The following is a 20,117-nucleotide window of genomic DNA, read 5'->3' on the forward strand; positions in this document are numbered from 1 at the left end:
GTTACTCCTAGGGTAACTCTCATTGCCCCTTTTTGGGAGGAACTTCTTGCAGTGCTTGTTCTAAACTGTCTGGTCTACCCATGGCCAGGCTAGTGGTGACAGGGTTGTGCTCGCAGGGAAGTGGAATCGCACTATTTATGGCTAGCTTCTCACTTGAGCCCCCTTGCTCCACATCTAGTTCTCCCAGCTCCTCAATGAAAGCAGTTAACTAGGAAAGAGAGTGAGTCTCACATGAATAGGCATTTGTTTTCACAGAGAATGCTAGACTGGAATTGCTGGCCCACACTGTTTTGCATCAGCGGATGCTTTAAGAACGCAGTGAAAACATCTTATAAAGTGAAAACCTATCATTTGTAAAGCTGCAAAGAGAGAGCTTTGTTTGCCCACACAGCATTTCTCAATGGAACCCCTGAGGCCATGAGTTTTTCAGGACAAGTTTCAACTCTGCTTAGTGCACATTCATTGTGCTAAGGAGAAAAGGCCCAAAGAAGCAGGGCTACTATTGTGAATCTTGTAAAGACTGCATGAGTTTAAGATCTCTGTCTGTCTTTGAACTAGAGCCAATTTATAATTACCTGTGATCAAAAAGAGTGTAGACAAATTAAAATGGAATCCACATAATCTCTTCTTGACTTTGAAAATGCCACCCTCACCTTTGCTTGTTAAGTTATTTGCAACAGAGCAGCTTGCAAGTAGCAACAATTGTACATTTGAGTTTTTGGATGAGGTTCTGGCCAACAGGAAAAAAGGTCTAAGTTTAGATAATAAGAATGGTTCTGGATATCCAATCCAAGTATAATCAAACAAAGCATATACTACCAGGGCCATTTTTTTAAAAGGAAGAAATTTCACAAAGATTTCTTGATTGGATAGCAAGAATGAGTTGTACACTACCTAGATTTGGAACTTTTTAATACAACTTCTCCCAGCCACTTAAGAATAGAATTTTATATTTGTTCACTATTTTTGTGCATGGTTTCTTTTATTTTTTTTGAAATATAAAGAAAAAAAATTATCGAAGATTTGAAAAACAACTCTTAAAAGGTTGGCTTTTTCAGAAAACTCTAGCTACACAATGTGTTGTGTCTATCATGTTAGAATGTTCATTAGACACAAATACAAACACCATAAACCAGCCACCACTCTTCAGTCTGAGAAAAGATAAAATGCCTAAGGAACAACATGGATGACCTGCAAAGGATAAACTCTTTGCTTTAAGCACCAATTTAAAAAAAGAGTCCATATGGATGAGTGTGATCAGTTACATACAATGAATTGAACATTTGGCACTAGGAATCAGAGCATTATTTTGTCAAAGGAATAGAACCAGCAGCATTCAAAAACAGCTTTGTCAACTAGGAAATAGAACATTCTGCAGTGTGTCTCTTTCCATTGTTCATTGATATGCTGGTAGCAACTTTGAAGTAAAAAAAGGGGGGGGAGAAGAAAAGAGCTATAGCCCCCTTTATTTTCTTTATTTAAAATCAGGCAGAAAACAAACATCAATTCTGTTACACATTAACATTTCCATAGTACATCATTTGTACAAGAGAAGAGCTAAGAACAGAAATCTGTTATAGAGATCCAAATGTAAGTATAAGTAAGTCCTCACACAGCTCTCTGGTGGTACCCAGGCGGAAACACTTCATAATTGCTGGTATTAAACAAAGTTGTAGAATTCTTGGTCAGGCATTTTAGGAAATTGTGAAGACAATTTGATAATAAAGCAAGGTTCTCCTCATCCAGAGGTGTATAGGGCAACACCACTCCAATTCATACCAATAATCCCAGTAGATGTTGTACTCCATACAAGGTACACCTGGAACACAGGTGCATCAGGGTGATCTGTGAGAATTTTCAGCATACAGCTCTCCCAAATTTGTAGAGTAGCTCAGTGCCTAACATTACATTGAAGTATTCCTTTGTCCCTACCACAACTTCATTAATAGCATACTCCTTATTGTCTGTGTTTCCTGAACATTTCTTGTAATTTGCATAATCCTCCAGAATGGAATCCACATTTAGCAGTAAGATAAAAGAGCTCTTTCTGCCCTAGCTGGGTGGTTCAGATGGTTAGAGTGTTGCCTTGTACACCAAAAGGCTGTGAGTTCAATCCCCAGTCAAGGCACATACCTAGGTTGTGGGTTTGGTCACTGGTTGGAGCACACATGGGAGGCAACTTATCAATGTTTCTCTCTCCCTTTCTCTCTCTAAAATCAATAAACATATCCTCGGGTGAGAAAAAATATAAATAAATAAAAGTTGTTTCTGCTGGGTGATTAAGTCCCAGTCATCAATGAGCTGTGGTTTTAGTTCTTCAGGAATCATTAACTTCAACTCTGTTCATGAATGTCTCCTCACTGTCAATAGTAGGAGCTACTTGAGCTTTTATGAGGAGGCTGAGGTGTCCCACTGGTACTGCCCCCTCTCCATTTCCAGGGGCTTTCTGTTTGTTCTTTTTTATTTTCACTTCAACATTTCTCTGTTGCAGACCAGATGTCTTCTTTCCTGGATGGCCAGTCTCATCTTTCCCTCTGCATACTCCTCCTTATTGCTTCCTGAAGTTCTCACTGTTTCTGCAGATTAGCAACCATGTGTTTGAGTACTCTGCTTTCTGGGACCAAGTCATCTCAATTTTTATTCTACTGTAATATATAAAACACATTTCACTTGTTTTTCCTTTATGGCAACCTTTACACACTTTGCTTCCTAAAGAAGAGGCCCATGGAAGCACAGCACTCACCCACCCTCCTGGAATTTAGGCTTCGGGTCCTGCTTAGGCACCATTTATAGGGATTGGCTGCTGCCTCCTCCTTCTCCCAACACCTGACTCCACCCCCCACTTACCATCCCACCCAGCTCTGTGTCAGATGTGTGGGCAACCTCTTCTATCCTTTATTAACTTCATATCTAATCATTCTTATATAACTGCAGTGTCATACCTATTCTAAATGATTAGATATTTGTAAGTTACTCTTGTGACATGGAGACAGAATTGATCCACACACATAGTGCTATGATACTTCTTTATTCCCCTTCATGATCTGCAAGTTGCTGACTCCCAGTCTAGCAGTTTTACGTTGATTGGCTCCATGTACATAAAATGCCTGTCTTTGAACATGTCTTTTGCAATTCCCAGGATCTAAATGCAGACTTGAATTATAATAGTATGAGAATTTACCTCTAACTCTCTGAGTAGAAGCATTTCCTTTGCATGCATCATGTTGAAACAAAACTTACTAATGAAAATTCACAGTGGGAGACACTATTAAATGAGATCAGTATTTTGCTGTGGCACTGAACATGGCAGTAACTTTGGACAAAAAGGCACTTAAGTTCTAGATGGATATGAAAATAATGAGATTTTTAGAGCCAAACTCTGGGACAGTGTGATTTTTATAGTCAAACTCTGGAACCTGAGAAGACTGTAGAATAAAAAAAAAATAATGACTAGAGCCCTGGCTGGTGTAGCTTAGCGTAGAGTATGGCCTGTGAACCAGAGGATGGTGGTTAGATACCCAATCAGGGCACATGCCTGGGTTGCAGGCCAATTCCCAGCAGAGGACACATGAAAGGCAATCATGCATTGATATTTCTCTCCCTCTCTCCTTTCCTTCCCTCTAAAGATAAATAAATTTAAAATCTTTATTTTTTTTAAACATAGTCACTATCTGACTCCCAGCATTTACTTTTTTTTTAAGATTTTATTTATTTATCTTTAGAGGGGAAGGAAAGGAGAGAGGAAGAGAAACATGACTGTATGGTTGCCTTTCGTGCGTCCCCTGGCTGGGAACTGGCCTGCAGGGAACGGGCCTGCAACCCTGGTATGTGCCCTGACTGAGAATTGTACCGCGATTGTCTGGTTTGCAGGCCTGTGCTTAATCCACTGAGCTACACCAGCCAGGGCATAAAATCTTTTAAAATATATTTTAAAAATGACTAGAAAAGATAATAGTCTGGAGACTCAAAATAATTTAAGCAAAAATATATAAAAACCCATTTCCTTGAGCTTCAGACCAAATTCACGAGGTCCAGACTATGTTCATGTGCTGCTTTCCCAAAGCCACCCCAACGAAAACATTAAATTATTATTGTGAATATGAAGTCTGTAGCATGCCTTATGACAATAATGGCAAGGCAATTATATCACCTGGTACAAATAAGAAAGTTTGCCATCAGGTATCAAATGGTGTGAGTGTGACTAGCCCAGCTCTACATACCCACAGTGCCAAGCTTCTGGTGCAGTTTCTGGCCACCAAACCACTGCCGATTCCTGGTGGGCAACAGAGTAAATTGATGCCTGAAAGAGCCCTGTCTCTAAAATACATAGGGAGTGGCTTTATACTTAGTGATTTTAGAAAGTTGATCTTTATTAGACTAGAACAAAGGATTTCCATAGCTAAAGCCTCTTTTGAAGAAAGAATTTGGGGTGTTTACATTCCTCCAAAGCCTCAAAATCTTAACTTTGAAAGAAGTGTGCAAAAAGTATTCATGTTCTCTTGAAGGCACGAGGTTTGAGAATAGTGATCTTACAGATTTTTGGAGGCCAGGTCATGGAGAATGTGAAAATAGAAAATATTGGTTTGTGTTTAGTATATAGGAGGTTGTAGAGCCCCTGGAGTCTACTCTAATTTCTTGCACTTATTTAAAAAATGAGTCCTCGATATCTAAGATATTTAGAGCTATTTTTAATTTTGTTCTTAAAATCTACTTGAACATTGAAAAGTAACAGTCAGTGGGGATGAGCTGTTTAATAGCTCCTGTCATAGACTTTGAATGAGAGGATTATCTAGATTTTTCTATCATATAATAATGTATCTCTCAAAATGAAACTCTTTCAGTATTAAAACAAAAATTGTAAGAAAGCATTTGCAATTTAAATTCACCAGCTACCCATGAAAGCATTGGTGTGTGCAGGTGGATAAGGGGGTACTTTTTATTGTTTTCCCTGACAGTGATAGAGAATTATTAAAAGTTTGAGGGCATGATTATTACTTTTAAAAGACTTTATTTATTTATTTATTTTAGAGAGACAGAAAGGAAGGGAGAAAGAGAGGGAGAGAAACATCAATGTGTGAGAGAAACAGCAGTCAGTTGCCTCTCACATGGGGACTGAATCCCCAACCCAGGTGTGTGGCCTGACCAGGAATCAAAGCAGTGACCTTTTGCTTTGCTGGAGGACAGCCAACCAACTGAGCCACACACAGTCAGGGCTTGAGGCCATAATTAATTGATAGTGCTCAATCCTGCAATCTTCACAACCCACCACCAATTTTATAAAATGACATAAGAGGGTGCATCATGAAAGGCTCTTCTCAATTGCCTACATAGAGTTTAGAAGTTTAGGGCTTGTTAAACACAAAATAAATTTTTGGGACACATTTATACCCCTCACTTAATTTGCAGTTTATTGGATGAAATAAATTCCTATTATAATCTTTTCTTTCTTATATTCTTAGATGTCTATTCCTATGTCTTGTACCTGTGTGTTCTCTCTTTCTCTTTTTTTAATCGGAAGAGGTCGGTGACTCCGTAGTTGCATAGTCATTAAGCACAGCTAGGGGTCACTTGGAAACATTCAGTTGTTTCCTCTTACACAACAGGTCATCCAGGAAGAGTTTGGACCATGGGCACATTAGCTTGGGCCACAGTTGACTGCAGTCTACCTTGAATCATATGGTTGGCCAATTTGGGGACAATCAAGAATGTAGGTGCCTTCGGTAATGAATCATCCTCCTGCCTTCTTTCATCTAACTTCAGTTTAGGACTCCTACTTCCTCCTCCCTGAGGGTAAATTTGAGGCATAGCCAGGTGGCCTCTTGACCAGGTCTTTAAAATTCAAAGGGTATGAATAAAAGGATGTGCTTGTCTCAGAACTTGGAGTCCTGGGACAAAACAGATCCTTGATAATAACAGTAAAACACACATCTGAAGTTTATACTGGACAATCTTATTGCCCCCCTTCACTAAAAACATGTAGCCAATTATGAGGCACTGTGAACCCCAGGTCCTACAGAATTCTTAGCTGTCGGCAGCATGGTACCGCTCTTGCAATTGTACAGTGTCTACAGTCCTCTGATATGTCAGTGGGAGATATGTCAGTCCTCTGATATGTCACAGTTGTTACTGCTTGTCCCTGCCCATAAACCCAAAGAGCAGAGTGAGTGATAGACTGATATTATATTTTCTCTCATTAGCAGTTTTACCTTTCACTGCTCTGTGCAAATTAATTTGGTTTATGAAAGGAGTAGAGAATAGTCTTGAAGAGAGAAGGAGAAACACGGGCAAGGGAGGAGGTTAAGCTGCTCCCCACTTCCAGCCAGTAAAGGCAGACAATGAACCCTGGCTTCCAAATGCCTTTTCTTTGTTCATTAACACTTTACTTTCCTCTTTTCCTAAAGTCTACTTTCAGTTACTGAGTTTTCCTTGAATTATGTTCTCCCCTTTGGTGTCTGAGGGCTCTATTTCTTTGAATATTTTCCACAGGCATTTGTTGTTTGTTTCTGACCTGGATCAAAGGATAGTTGGCCATAGAGTATCTAGTTCTCAGCTCCAGGCATCTCAAGGCCAGTGAAGACTTATCCATGATCATTCAATCTTCTTCAACTCACATTGGTTCTGGGTTGGTCAGAGGATTCTCAAGAAGGAATTGGTGCTGAGAACTGAGGCCCAGGAAATGCTGAAGGTAGGGAGGGTATTATTAGACTAAGGAGATGTAGAAAACCTCTGAGGGTCCAGGACACTAGGGTCTAGGATTAAAATCAAGATCCTCAGTTCAAGGGATGAAGCTTAAAAATAGACAACTTCCTTGGACCTCCTTCCTTTGCACTGTTTTCCAAACAGCCACAACTTCAGCTGGGACATCCTAAGCCAGAAGCTTTTAGGGGTACAAATGTGAACCAGACATTCTGTTGCAGAAGAAACACCCCGATGGAATGGAATTATGGCAGCGGCCATATTTTTCATGCCAACTACAGAGCTTTAGCACAGGCTTGAGGAGTCTCTAGGCTAAATGGAAATAGGCTCTTTATGCTTTTCCCAAAGCTACTAGTTTACATAAAAGCCACTTAGCCAAACCTTAGATCCCAGTTTATCTTTTGATCTTACTTTTGCTATGTTCACTCATAGGTTATCGTTAAGGAGAAAAGTGAGTCTGGACACCCATGAACAGGACAAGTTAACCAACACAACCCTCCCATAATGGGTACCAGTTGTTGACTTGGGGGTGTGGTTAACCTTAGTTTTTTTATCAACTTTGTTCAACAAACTTAAGCAAATACCCCTTTCATCTACTTCTAGAGTATAAAGTGAAAAAGGTAGCAACAATAACAGTTTCATTCTCTAAAATGATGCCCTTCCATGTGTTCATTTTTTTGGAGTGAAGTACAAAATATGTTCCTTTAAGCTTCCCTGGCTAAAAATAACATCTGATCTTTCTGCTTTTCAATGAGGAATTTTCTCTTTCCTAGGTCAAGGTTCAGTTCTCATAACTGTTTATCAATACTATCTTCTCTATCATTATGGGACAAGCATTATTTTATAAACCAAGAGCTTATACTCAAGCTAGACACACTGAATTGCAATGTGTTTTAATATCCAAATCTAAAAATAATTTTTCAGTGGGCAAAACCCAGATGTGTTTTGTCAGTCTCTTTTTCACTTAATGTCTAAAGCTTTATGTTTTTAAGGAAAATGTTATCCATGTGTTTCTCATTTATTTACACTTAACTCAGTATGTTCAGTATGAGTTATTTGATGTTCAAGAAGCCTTTTTAACTATTTTATGTGCTTATTGTATGCACCTATGAAATGGGAAGTTACTTATGCCAAGGAAGCAAACTATGCAAAGCTTATCACCATCACTGTCAACAACTATTTATCCTTAAGATTTCAAGATAGATTTAAAAACCTGAAGAATAAAATTGAGTTTTTCTAGACAAATCAGTGTAAAATTTAACAACTGTTTACAGGTGTCATTGGTGAGCCCATCTAACCCAGTAGTAGGAATTTTTTCAATGTGATTGTCTTAGTTGGGCTGGGCTACCAAACCAAAATACTTTACACTAGTGGCTTAAACAACTGAAATTTATTCCTCACAATTCTGGAGGCTGGAAAATCCAAATTCAAGGTATGATAAGATTGGCCTCTGATGAGGCCATTTCCTGGCTTGCAGACATCTGCCTGCTCACTGTGTCCTCACGTGGTAGAGAGGGAGCCAATGCAAGCTCTCTGGCATGATGTCTTATAAGGACACTACTCCTATTGGGTCAGAGCCCACCACTTTTATGACTTCATTTAACCTTAATTACCTCCATAAAGGCACTCTCCAAACACAGTCACTTTAGGCGGGGAGGTGTTGGAGCTTCAACATATTAGTCGGGGGACAGTACACAAATATTCAATCTGTAACAGTGGTCACTGGTTAGAAAGAAGAAAGGAAGGAAGGAAGGAAGGAAGGAAGGAAGGAAGGAAGGAAGGAAGGAAGGAAGGAAGGAAGGAAGGAAGGGAAAAAAGAAGGAAGGAAGGAAGGAAGAAAGAAAAAGGAGAGAGAAATAAATAAATAAAGAAATAAATCAATCAATAAATAAATAAATCTTTTCAGGCATATAATCAGTGAGTTTCATATCTTGTATTTCACCAAGAAAACTTACCTTACATGTATCCTCTTAGCCCTCAGTGTTACAGAGCAACAGAACCTGATGAAAGTATTTATTTTATCATGTTGATGTGGTGGAGATTTGTCTGTTCATTCAATACACTTCTCAAGCAGACACTGCCCTGGGTACTCTGATAAGTCCTCCAAATAGGAAGACTGGTAACATATAATTCCTTTGTTGCTCAGGCTGGTAGGGAAACTGGACAGTGCAATAGATGTTATTGAGGTCCCAACCATTGTTGCCTTGGCCTACTTGAATTGACCCACATGCAAGTGCAACCTGGAAATGCAGTGACCCAAGAGGTCACACTGGACTAGTAGAGATGGGGTGTGTCAGTTCTCATTTCATCTGGTCTGATGATTCTAAGATATGTTCCACACAGTCTCCCATAGAGATTCACAGGGGGTTGCCTGCAGCAGCCATCTACTTGTTAACATAGCCCTTATTGTGCTTCTTCCCTTGTCTTAATTCCCCTCATCTGTGCTTCCTGAGATCATCCACCAAATAACCACCTGCACTCAGATCCTTGCCCATCATTGGTTTTGAGGACAAGCCTAAAGCACACAGAAAGCCAGGAGTGGCAGCATAGTGATATGAGCTGTAACAGAAGTATGCACAGTAGGAAAAGGCAGTAGAGGAACACAGACTAGTTATTATTATTATTATTTTTTGGTAGAGACTTGCCAGGAATTTATTATTATTGACTTGTTGACTTAGCTCAAAGTCAACAAGTCACCATTCCCCCTACAGTACAAACCTTACAAAGGAAGGGGTACCATCTACTTAATATTCTATCTGTAGACTCTAGCACAGGTCTGGCATATAAGAGCTTAACATTTATTTGTTGACTCAATGATCCTTCTCTGACAGAGGAAAAATTAAGGGTTTTCAAAGGGTATTAAATCACACTTGGTCTAATGTTCAGTTCAGGTCTTATCCCCCAAACAGCTCTAAAATGAAAAAGAGTTAGCTTGAAGATTATGGGTATTAGAAAATGGGGTAAGATGTACTACGGCTGAATTCTGAGCTATTGTGGCATACTTGGGAAAAGAAAAGTCATTTAGATATGGTTGTATTGTAGAAGGTGAAGATTTGCTGAAAAAAAAAACAGAGATGAAGGACAATAAGTAGGTCAAGCAGGAGGACATGGTAAACCATGCTAATGCACATGGGGTCTCACTGGAAAATGATAGTGGTGGAGGTGGGGCATCAGGAAAGAATTTTCATGGGTGCAACATCTGATTAGAAAGAAGTCTTAGAAAGAAAACTCTAAGTTTCTTCCTTTGCAGTGAGGAAGATAGATGGGATTAGAAAATATTGGAGATACCGGGATGGAGTCCAAATAAGTCTAGGAAAATGAACGAACAGCATTGATGGTGAGATGTATATATTGAGGTAGAAAATACAGCCAAGGACTATGTCCTGGCATGGGCAGCCGGGTGCCAATTGTTGAGACAGAGCAGGTAAGGAGATACGATTATGAGAGCTGATGGATCTTAGTGTTTATGGAGCCTCCAGGTTAGAATATCTGGGTTCAAGAGAAAAAGATTTCAGTTGAAAATGTAGGTGTGGAGAGTCATCAGCTCATGGGTGATAATTTGAGGCCATGAGATTTAATGAAAAAGAAAAAAAACTTTAACAGTGGTTACCATACGTCAATCACTGATCTGAGTATGTATACATATTAACTCCAACTATTAAGTATACTTAATATTAAAGACTTAGTATTAAGTATTAAATAGCTCTACTTAACTGTTTATACTTCAAGATTAAGATACTAAATATTAACTCAGTATCAAATGGAACAACCTTATGTGGTAAATACTGTTATTCCACTTTGTAGATGAGAAAACTTAGGCACAAAGAAACTAAATAACTTTCTCAAAGTCACACAGCTACTAAGTAATGGAGCTGGGATTGCTCAGTTTGGTGAACTGAGAGAGAAAAGACAAGTGTCATAACTATAGGAAATCAAATAGGAGCCTGAACTGAGATCAATTAAGAACAATAGGGAGATTCAAGAGTGGTAAGAGAAATACGAGGGAAAAGGTGGAATTTTAGGAGCTCAAAAAGGGGAAGGCTTTACTTAGGTTACATGCCACTGAGAGATGAAGTTGCGAGAAGGCTAAGAAATATGCATTTTATTTCACATGAAAAAAGTCAACATTGATAGCTGTTTTAATGAAATGATGCAAGTTGGTCATTGAGCTGAATTACTCTGCATAGAAGATTTGATTCTAGAGAATGGTAAATTTTTGCTGCAGATATTGAAGGAGGAAATTAAAAGGAAGCCAAACTTTCTGGAGGCTGGAGCTACCTACCCTTGCTCATTTAATAACAAGCAAGTCTTAAACAGCAATAATGCTAAAAATGAAGGAAGAAGGGAGGAAGAAAAGGACAACCTGAGCAAAAAACACAGTAAAATATGAAAATTGAAGATTCTCCCACAAAGAATATTCTTAAAATTATTATTTTGAAGAACCCCCTTTTTTTGCATTTGATGTTGCTTATATGTGGAGAAATAAAAGTGTTACATCAGACTCTGGAGCTCAAAGTATCAAGAATACAAAGAAGATTCAAGTTAAGTCCCTTGCTGATGGGTATTGGCAGCCTACAAGAAACACGTGGGAGAAAGTTCTCAAGCTTAGAGTACAAGTGGAATGACTTTTGCACATGTCATTTGTCAAGCACGTCCAAAGACAGTGGTGAAGGCTGAAGGGACTGAGGGAGTTAGAAATCAGAGTAGGCAGGCCTAATGAGGTGGAGACAATTCTTTCCTCAGTCATGTTGGAAGGTAAGTCAGAAGTGTTTGGATGTAAGCTGCTGTGGTCAGCTCCGTCCGTAAGGGACTTTTGCTGATACCTACAGTGAATTCATTAGTTGTCAATGATAATTGAATCAATTTGGAGTGTTTGCCTGGAAGAGACTCCACTTTCATTCTGACTTGCCAGATTTTATAAAACGAAGCTTTAAATCGGTCAGCTGAAATTGGTTTATGAATTGCTGGAAATCCCTGGACAGATTTCCATCAATTCAAAACATCACAGACAATCCTGTATTTGCAGTGGGCTTTGAGTTATTCATGAAATCCTATTGAACATCTTTTTTGCATTAATTTAGTGATATTTCTCACTGACGTCAAGGTGATGAAAAATAACACTAAACCTTACTTGGCGGACTGTGGAGAACTTGGAACCCCACCAGGCATGCTGCAGGCAGTTTCTGGAAGGCAGGCAGAGGACCGGCATGCCTCGGAAACTACCTCAGAGATGAGCTGCAGAGAAGAACGAGTCTACAATTATGGGAATGAAATTCAGAAGTATGTAACTGCTGCCGGCAGTTTCTGAAAAGCTATAAAAAATATGAAAAACATGTACCAATGGCAGCGGTAAGCAGAAGGAGGTACACTTTCAAAAAGAAGAATCAGCATTTTACTTATGTATTTATCAAAAAGTTCTGTAGGGTTTACTGTTTTCCATGAACTTTTTAAATGACTTTATCAATGCTATTTTGTTTAACATTCTCAGCAACACTTATGAGGTAGGTTCTGTGGTTATACTCATTTTACAGACAATGGTGGTAGAGCACAGAGAGGTTAGGCAGCTTGTTCATGGTCACACAGCTGGTACTGAGCTGGCATTTAAACTTAGGGAGTCTGGCTGCAGAGTCCCTGCTTTTGGCTCCTAGACATGCTCCCCGTCAAAGCAAAGGAAACAGCTTTTCCTTTCAAGAATCTAAACCTATTTTCTCTAACAATACTCAGAATGACTTTCACACATGGTAGCTTCTCCTCGATTCTAGTTTTACTACACTGTACCTTATAAAACTGTTCTTGGTGGTGTGAGTTAGCCATCTACGACATCACACCAGCACTGCTGGAGACAGCAGAGACATGACGTTGAAAATCTTACTTAGTAGGGGGTCGGGGCTTCCCCCTCTGTGCAGTTGTGATCTTGACTCTAGGACATGTTGAAAGATTATGAATAGGAATAATTTCCACTGCATAAACTGTGAACACAGACATTTATGGACCATTTATGTACTACATAGTTCTACCAGATTGCCTTCAGAGAATCAGTAACTTCAAGAAATGGTAAAAAGCAGAAATTGAGAGAGGAAAAATTTAAATTGCTTCTGCGTAGCATTTTTCTCTTGACACACACATTTTTTAGGGCAAACTCACTTCATTTGCATCAGTTATATTGATTACTTTGAACAAAATTTGTGTTTGTGATATAAAGCCTATTGGTTAGTAGGTTTTTGTTTCACACAAATATCTGTCTATCTGATGGACACACGGTTAGAAACTATGCTCTTTATATGAAGTCTTTATTATAATCTCTATGAATTAATTCTTTCCATCCAGTGTGGTTCCCCCAGGAGTCATATGGCTCACGTGGAGAAGACTTACACTTTTCATGTGGATGTCTTATCTAGTGGCCAAAAAAATTGTCTATTTTTATTAAAATACCCTATTTCCAGTCCAGACTTCTCTCCTTAGTCTCTGGTGTCCAACTGTCTATTCAGTTCCAGTTGGACTTCTAACTGATGTTTCAAATTTAAAATGTCGAAAATGACCACCCTTTTACCTGCAGCCTTCCCATCTTAACTGAACAAAACTCAATTCTTCAGACTGCTGAAGCCTAACACCTTAAGATGCCTAATTGGCATCTTGATTTCTCTTTGTATCACACACATCAGCTAATGCAGTGAGTGCTGGCTCTACTTTCAGAAAGTCTAAAGCCCACTCAATCTTTATTTTACCTTGTGTACTACCTGTTTTGAATTACCATCTTCTCCACTTTGGATTGCTCCAATAGTCTGCTAATGGTCCCTGTGCTTTTCCCCATCTCTGTACAGCAGCCAAAGTGATCTAGTAAGAATACTTTTCTAAAAACCCTGTGGTAAGGGCCCCTTCAGAGGAAAGGTGGAAGTCCTTTGAAAGGCCACTGTTGCCTGCTCTTGGACTGCTGCCCCCCAGCTCCCCTGCCCCAGCCACTCTAACTCATTGCTGGTTCTCATATATCAGGCACACCCTTGCCTTGGGGGCCATGCGTTAGCTGTTTTCACCAACTGAAAGTTCTTCTGTCAGCTATTCCTACAGAAACTTCCTTCAGCCTCTTTTAAATCTTACCTGAAATGTCACTTTCTTAATAAGACTGACCATCTTATTTAAAATAGAACTCCTTCCCCCCTTTCCACCATGGCACTCGTCACCTAACAAATGGTAGAATTTACCTATTACATTTGTTATTTAGCATCTGTCTCCTCTGACTAGAAAGTAATTTCTCAGGGGCAGGGATCTCAGTCTGCTTTGTTCACTGAAACATCCTAAATGTCGAGAACAGAGTCTGACATGTAGTATATACACAATAAATACTTGCTGAGTAAATCAATGAAAGGATGAATTGAAAAATGCATATTACATTGGACCTCGCTAATGAAACCATCCTTGTCTACCCTGCTTCTCCATTTCCCCTCAGTGAGCCACACGAGTATTTCAAATATATACTAACTATGCATTTTGCTTTAAGACTTAACTATTTAAAACTTTCCATTCTTTAAACTTCCATTTAATGCACTTATTTACAACAGAGTCCTAAAATAGCACCCACAAATTTAATTAAATCCATCACAAATGTATCTTTTGTGATACAAATGTAAAACCTCAAAGTAAACTCTTAGAGAAACATCTGGCAGGTAGGTCTGGGTTTGCTATCACTGCATGAGTTTCCTAAATTGTTCTTCTATTCTGAGAGTCAAAAAGGATCATTTGCCTCTTGAATAAAATAAAAGAAGAGCTATCCCTGCTATTTAGAAATAGAGGAGATGGACAACAATTCTGGTCCACCTAATGATTCTTACTGAAGAACAGATTGGCTGTGAAAGCATTCTAATCTTACCTAAGGAAATGTGCACTGGAAACATAGTACCCAGGATAAAACCTCCTTCTATTTTGATTTAAGATGCTGAGCAATAAACAGTCGAAGCTACCAGTATCCAAGGACACAGATCTAGTGTTTTCCACCTTGTTTGAATGTTCAGTTTAGGCAACACATGGCAGCTGGACTCCATCCTGTTGTTAGTTAGGAGCTTCCCTGAAGGCAAGTGCCCAGTCATTATTCATGATCTGACTGGTATGCTTAGTGAAGTGAGCTAGCCAGTTTTCAGTCTGAGATCACCTTTAATCAGGGAGAGAGAGAAAACTTTGGAACTAAGAAGCAGAAAACAAAGATAAACATAGAAACAGCATGGCCAACTGTTAAAATCACAAAATGCAGATGGGACAAGTTTATCTTTCTATGCTCAGCACTTAGGACTAGGTGGGACTCAGAAAGCCACAGTGTCATTTGCACTGTCAGTTAGACACAGAGTGAAGGCAATTGCTCATAAACCCTCTGAACTCCTGTGCCTTTCTTCAAAATTGTAGTTGATCTGAAGGCATCACTATTCCCAAGATGTCTAGAATCCCTATATTTCCTAACAAAGAGAGTAAATAGTGAAAGCATGTCACTTCGACTTCACCTTTGTTTTTGAATCAATAATTGGTAAGGTAGTAGGTATATTTGGAGTTAATGACCAGTGTAGAGGGGTTGAGAGCTGGACTCTGGAGCCAAACCAGCCCCATCACCTAACCAGAGGTGGGACTTTGAGCAAGTTGTTTAACTCACAGTTTCTTCATCTATAAAATGGGAATGATCACTGCTCCTACTTCATGAATTTGTGAGAATGACTGGAGTTTATATATAAAAAGTAAAACCTTAGCTAAGCAGTTGATATTATTCCAATGAACAAATATCATCATAATCTCCCACTTTTGATGTATGCTAAACATTATTATTATTACCTAAGAATTAGGTCTTACCTTTATTTTATTTTTTAAGACTGTATTTTATTTTTAGAGAATGGGGAAGGGAAGAAAAAAGAGAGGGTGAGAAACTCCAGTTTGTGGTTGCCTCTTGCATACTCTCTACTGGGGACCTGGCCTGCAACCCAGGCACATGCCCTGAAGGGGAATTGAACCAGTGACCCTCTGCTTCATAGGCCCATGTGCAATCCACTGAGCTACACCAGCTGGGGCTACCATTCTAGATGACTTGAACATAAGATGGTTTTCCTTCTTGGTCACACTTTCACGGATAAGTTGGAGTGATGCTTCCTACTACATTAAGTCACAGTTTAGTTTCCCAAAGGGAAAGTGCAGACTGCTGAGCTGGGAGAAAGCACAGTGATAACGTTGCCAGGTGTGGAACTCAGGGCATGTGTGTGTGAGGAGGGGCTGGCTTCCCTCTCACTTTCTTCCAACACTGCTCTCTCTGTGAGTGACAGAGACAGACAGAGACTGAGAAGTCATCCATTAGATAACATGTTTTTTAAACCACAGGATGTCAAAAAACTTCCTAATCACTTTTTGATGACTTTAGTTTAATAATCTGTGAGTTTAGAAACACCAATTTTCTGTGGATTCATTACTCTATACATCATTTTTACCCATGTGTTTGTTAGTTATTGCCATGTAGGTACCCTACAACTTGGGAGCTTAAAATAACACATTTTCATGAACCTAAAGTTTCTGAAGGTGAAGAATCTAGCAGTAGCTGGGTGACTGTGGATCACAGCCGAGATGTAGGCTGGGGCCGTAGTTGTCTGCACGCTTGACTAGCTGAAGGATCTCCCTGCAAGTTCATGCATGTGGCTGTTGGCAGGAGATCTCAGCTTCTCACCATGTGGGCCTCTCTCCCTTGGACTGCTGATACCATGCCAGTTGGCTTCCCCCAGGGTGGGTGGTCCAGAGAACATGCAAGAGTGCCCAAGGTGGAAGCCCCATATCTTTTACAACCCAGTCGAAAAATGACTTAGCAGCAATTATGCTCCATCCCATTGATTGTGTACCAATCCTGCTACCATATGCCAGGGGACTACAGGAGGGTAACAGAGGCAGGGATCATTGGAGACTGTGTGCCACAGACATATTTAACTTTTTAAGAGGAATTTATATCTCCTTTTTTTAAATTAATCTGTAGCCATTGAATAGTCTGCATTAAAAATAAAATGGCAATACTTATATCTAATCCAGGTATTCTTCATTGAACATGACAATTTTGTCTGTATATGCATAACACTGTATATGTACATGTAACTCACACAAACTAGAAATGCAGAATATTAGCCCTGCCCAGACTTACTGACTCAGAATTTACATTTTAATCAAAGTCCAACAAGAGTGATAGGGACATTACATTTGAGAAACATCACAGAATATATTTTAAACTTTTTCAATCATAAAACCTAATATATCCTAAAAACTAATAAGGAAATGGCACTAACAAATTTGCTTATTTAATTAATGTTTGATACTGAAGCTCTCTGTTCTCTCTTCTTTCCGCTCAACCTACATGTTTTTTTGCTGTACCCACTCTATATAGAAACACAGTCTGCCCCCCCCCAGAACATGGAAGTCAACCAAAGCTTTGGGTTGTTTGTTTTTTTTTCCCCTTCACAGGATAATAGGTGGAGTACTGTAATGACATTTCAAACAACCATGTTTTGAGATAAGTTTTTTTTTATTGATGGCAGATGGGGATAGACTTCCAAAGAATACAGTTGGCTCTAGGAAAAAGAAATAGTTTTGAAAATCATCAACTGGTATTTGCAAAATGTCATCAGAGACTTTCTTTTCCCTTTGCCTAAAACAAATACAGACAATTCTACACAAAGAGCAAGCCTGTGTATAAAATTCAGCAATGTGTTTGAAATTATTCCATTTTTATAAGACAGCTCAAAGCACCGTGACAGTTGTGCAGACAAAAAGCTCAAACTAATTGGTTTTTGTGGTATTAATGAATTTGTATTGGTCTTGTTGCCATTGGCATTAATGCCCACCCACCAGTAAGTTCGAGTTCATCTCTAGAGGAGGGACCTTGAAGTAAAAGTAATTATGCAGCTTTCAGCTTGTTCAAAAAATCATTAAGATATATTTTTTCTGACTACAAAAAGAATACAAACTATAGAACATTTGAGAAGTACCCCAAAAAACTATAAGGAAAACAAAAGTCATCTGAAATCCCACTGAAAGATAACTACTGAAAAAGAGATAACTTCTGTCTTTCTTCCCTACAGTCTTTTTCTATGGTATACCTCCTATACATGTGTAGTATAGATGACTACATGTGTAGTATGGATGACATGTACACTCTGTACACATGTCATACAAGAAAGAAATGTGTAAGACTCCTGCAATGAGGAAAAACCTAAAATGATAGTATTTCTTTTTACATCTAAAACTGATGGGTTTCTGGGTGACCATTTCTTGCAATCTGCACACTGCCTGCCCACCTCTGCATACACCGTTGCAACCATCACCACTCTCAGAATTTTTCACAACATTTTCTTCACCTCAAAAAGAAATCTCATACCAATGAACAGTCATTCTCCACTGCCTGGTTCAAAGTAATTGGTAACTTGTTTTCTGTCTTTGTAGTTTTGCCTGTTCTGGACATTTCATTTTAATAGAATCGTGTGATACGATCTTTCATGTCAGGTTCCTTTCACTTCATGTGATATTCCAAGTTCACCCAAGTTATACCATGAATCAATGCTTCAGTCTTTTTTATGAATATTACACTATTGTATGGGTAGACCACATTTTGTAGATCCATTCATGAGTTTGTGGACCTGCAGGTTATTTTCACTTTTTTGGCTATCTAAAAAATAATGCTATGAATATTTATTTCTAAGTCTTGGTATGAGCCTAGGTTTTTAGTTCTCTCCTGTATATGCCTACAAATATGATGACTGTGTCCTACTCAACTCCATCTTTGAAAGAACTCTATGTTAAACTTCATGTTTAACTTTAAAGGAAACTGCCAAATTGTTTTTCCAAAGTGATTGCACAATTTTGTGTTCTCATCAGCAGTATGAAGTTTCCTATTTCTCCGTGTTCTTGCCAAGATTTGTTATTTTCTGTCTTTTTGATTTTAGCCATTCTACTGGGTATGTGGTATCTCGTGGTTTGGTTTGCATTTTCCTAATGACTAATTATCTTGGGCATCTTTACATGTGCTTACTGGCCATATGTATATTTTCTTTGGAAAAATACTGATTCCAATCTCCTACTGAATTTTATTTGTGTTTTTATTGTTGAGTTGTAATTGTTCTTTATACTATATTATAGATTCTAGGCTCTTATCAGATGTATGATTTGCAAGTATTTTCTTCTATTCTATGGAGTGTTTTTTTATGTTGATAGTAGAGTGGCCTTTAAACATTTTTAATTTTGATAAAGTTCAATTGCATATGCCTAATATATATAATATAGCATATGGGTGACACACATACATGTATATAAAATCAGGACCTTTAAAAAAGTAATTATTTTATTGAAATTAAGAACAAACTGACAGTGACCAGAGGGGAGGTGGGAGAGGATAATGAGGGGAAAAGGGGGGAGGGTTTTCAAAGAACATGTATAAAGAACACATGGACAAAGCCAAAGAGGGGTAGGATCGAGGGTGGAAGGTGGGGATGGCTGGGGTGGTGGGAAGGAGGGGGGGGAAATGGAGACAACTGTACTTGAACAACAATTAAGAAAAAGAAAAAGTAATTATTTGAAGTGAATTTCTGAGTGCTCTAAACTTATTTCAGAGAAAAAAATGGAAAGCCATTTTAAGGCAGTGCATACTTGATGCCTTTGCAATGCAAAAGGCAATTCAGTAAGTTCAAACATTTCCTAATTATTTCAATTTTTTGAAATAGTTTCCTGGTCCTCTCTCTCTCTATTCTCTCCTTTGGGTATATAAAAAGTAATTCCTAGTATCCAATGCTGAAAACACTGTTGAACTCCAGACAGGATATAGAACTTTCTTCTTTCTTACAAATGAGTTGGAGAGACTCATTATCCAGTTTGGTACTACGTGGAGAGAAAAATGCTTCAAATTATCAGAATAGGTTCCATCTCTTATTTTAAAAGAAGCAAATGGATATGTGAGTTATTTATTATTTATTTTGTTGCTTGTGCTTTTGGTGTCATATCTAATAAAGCATTGCCTAATCCAAGCTCATGAAGACTTACCCATATGTTTTCTTCTAAGAGTTTTATAGTTTAGTTCTTTAATCTATTTGAGGTAAATTTTCTATATGATAAGGTAGGCTTTCAAGTCCATGCTTTTGCATATGGATATTCAATTATCCCAACATTATTTGTTGAGAAGACTGTTATTAACCCATTTAAGTGTCTTGGTACCTTTGTTGAAAATCCATTGTCCATAAATGTAACTGCTCTTCTGTATTAAGTATTTTCTCCACACTGTTGCCAGTGGTTATTCTAAACTCTAGATGTGATCATGTTTTGCTGCTACTGAAATGTCTTCAATGGCTTTCACAGACTATAAGAAAAAGACTAAATCTGGCTGTGTGCAGTGTGCTAGAGAGAACAGGGGCTGCAGAGTTGGCACAGTTAGT

At 38.6% G+C, this 20,117-nt stretch overlaps 1 protein-coding gene and 1 pseudogene across 1 annotated transcript in view; one reads left to right on the forward strand and one right to left on the reverse strand.

Annotated features, from left to right (window-relative positions):
• ADAMTSL1 (ADAMTS like 1) overlaps positions 1-20,117 on the forward strand; it is a 948,619-nt gene that overhangs the window by 178,359 nt on the left and 750,143 nt on the right. The gene's annotated exons all lie outside the window — the stretch shown is intronic.
• Positions 1,609-2,787, reverse strand: LOC119044750 (mortality factor 4-like protein 1; annotated as a pseudogene).

The sequence above is a fragment of the Artibeus jamaicensis genome, unplaced genomic scaffold (assembly GCF_021234435.1).
Source record: "Artibeus jamaicensis isolate MK-2021 breed Jamaican fruit bat unplaced genomic scaffold, CSHL_Jam_final scaffold_1964, whole genome shotgun sequence".
NCBI classification, from domain to species: domain Eukaryota; kingdom Metazoa; phylum Chordata; class Mammalia; order Chiroptera; family Phyllostomidae; genus Artibeus; species Artibeus jamaicensis.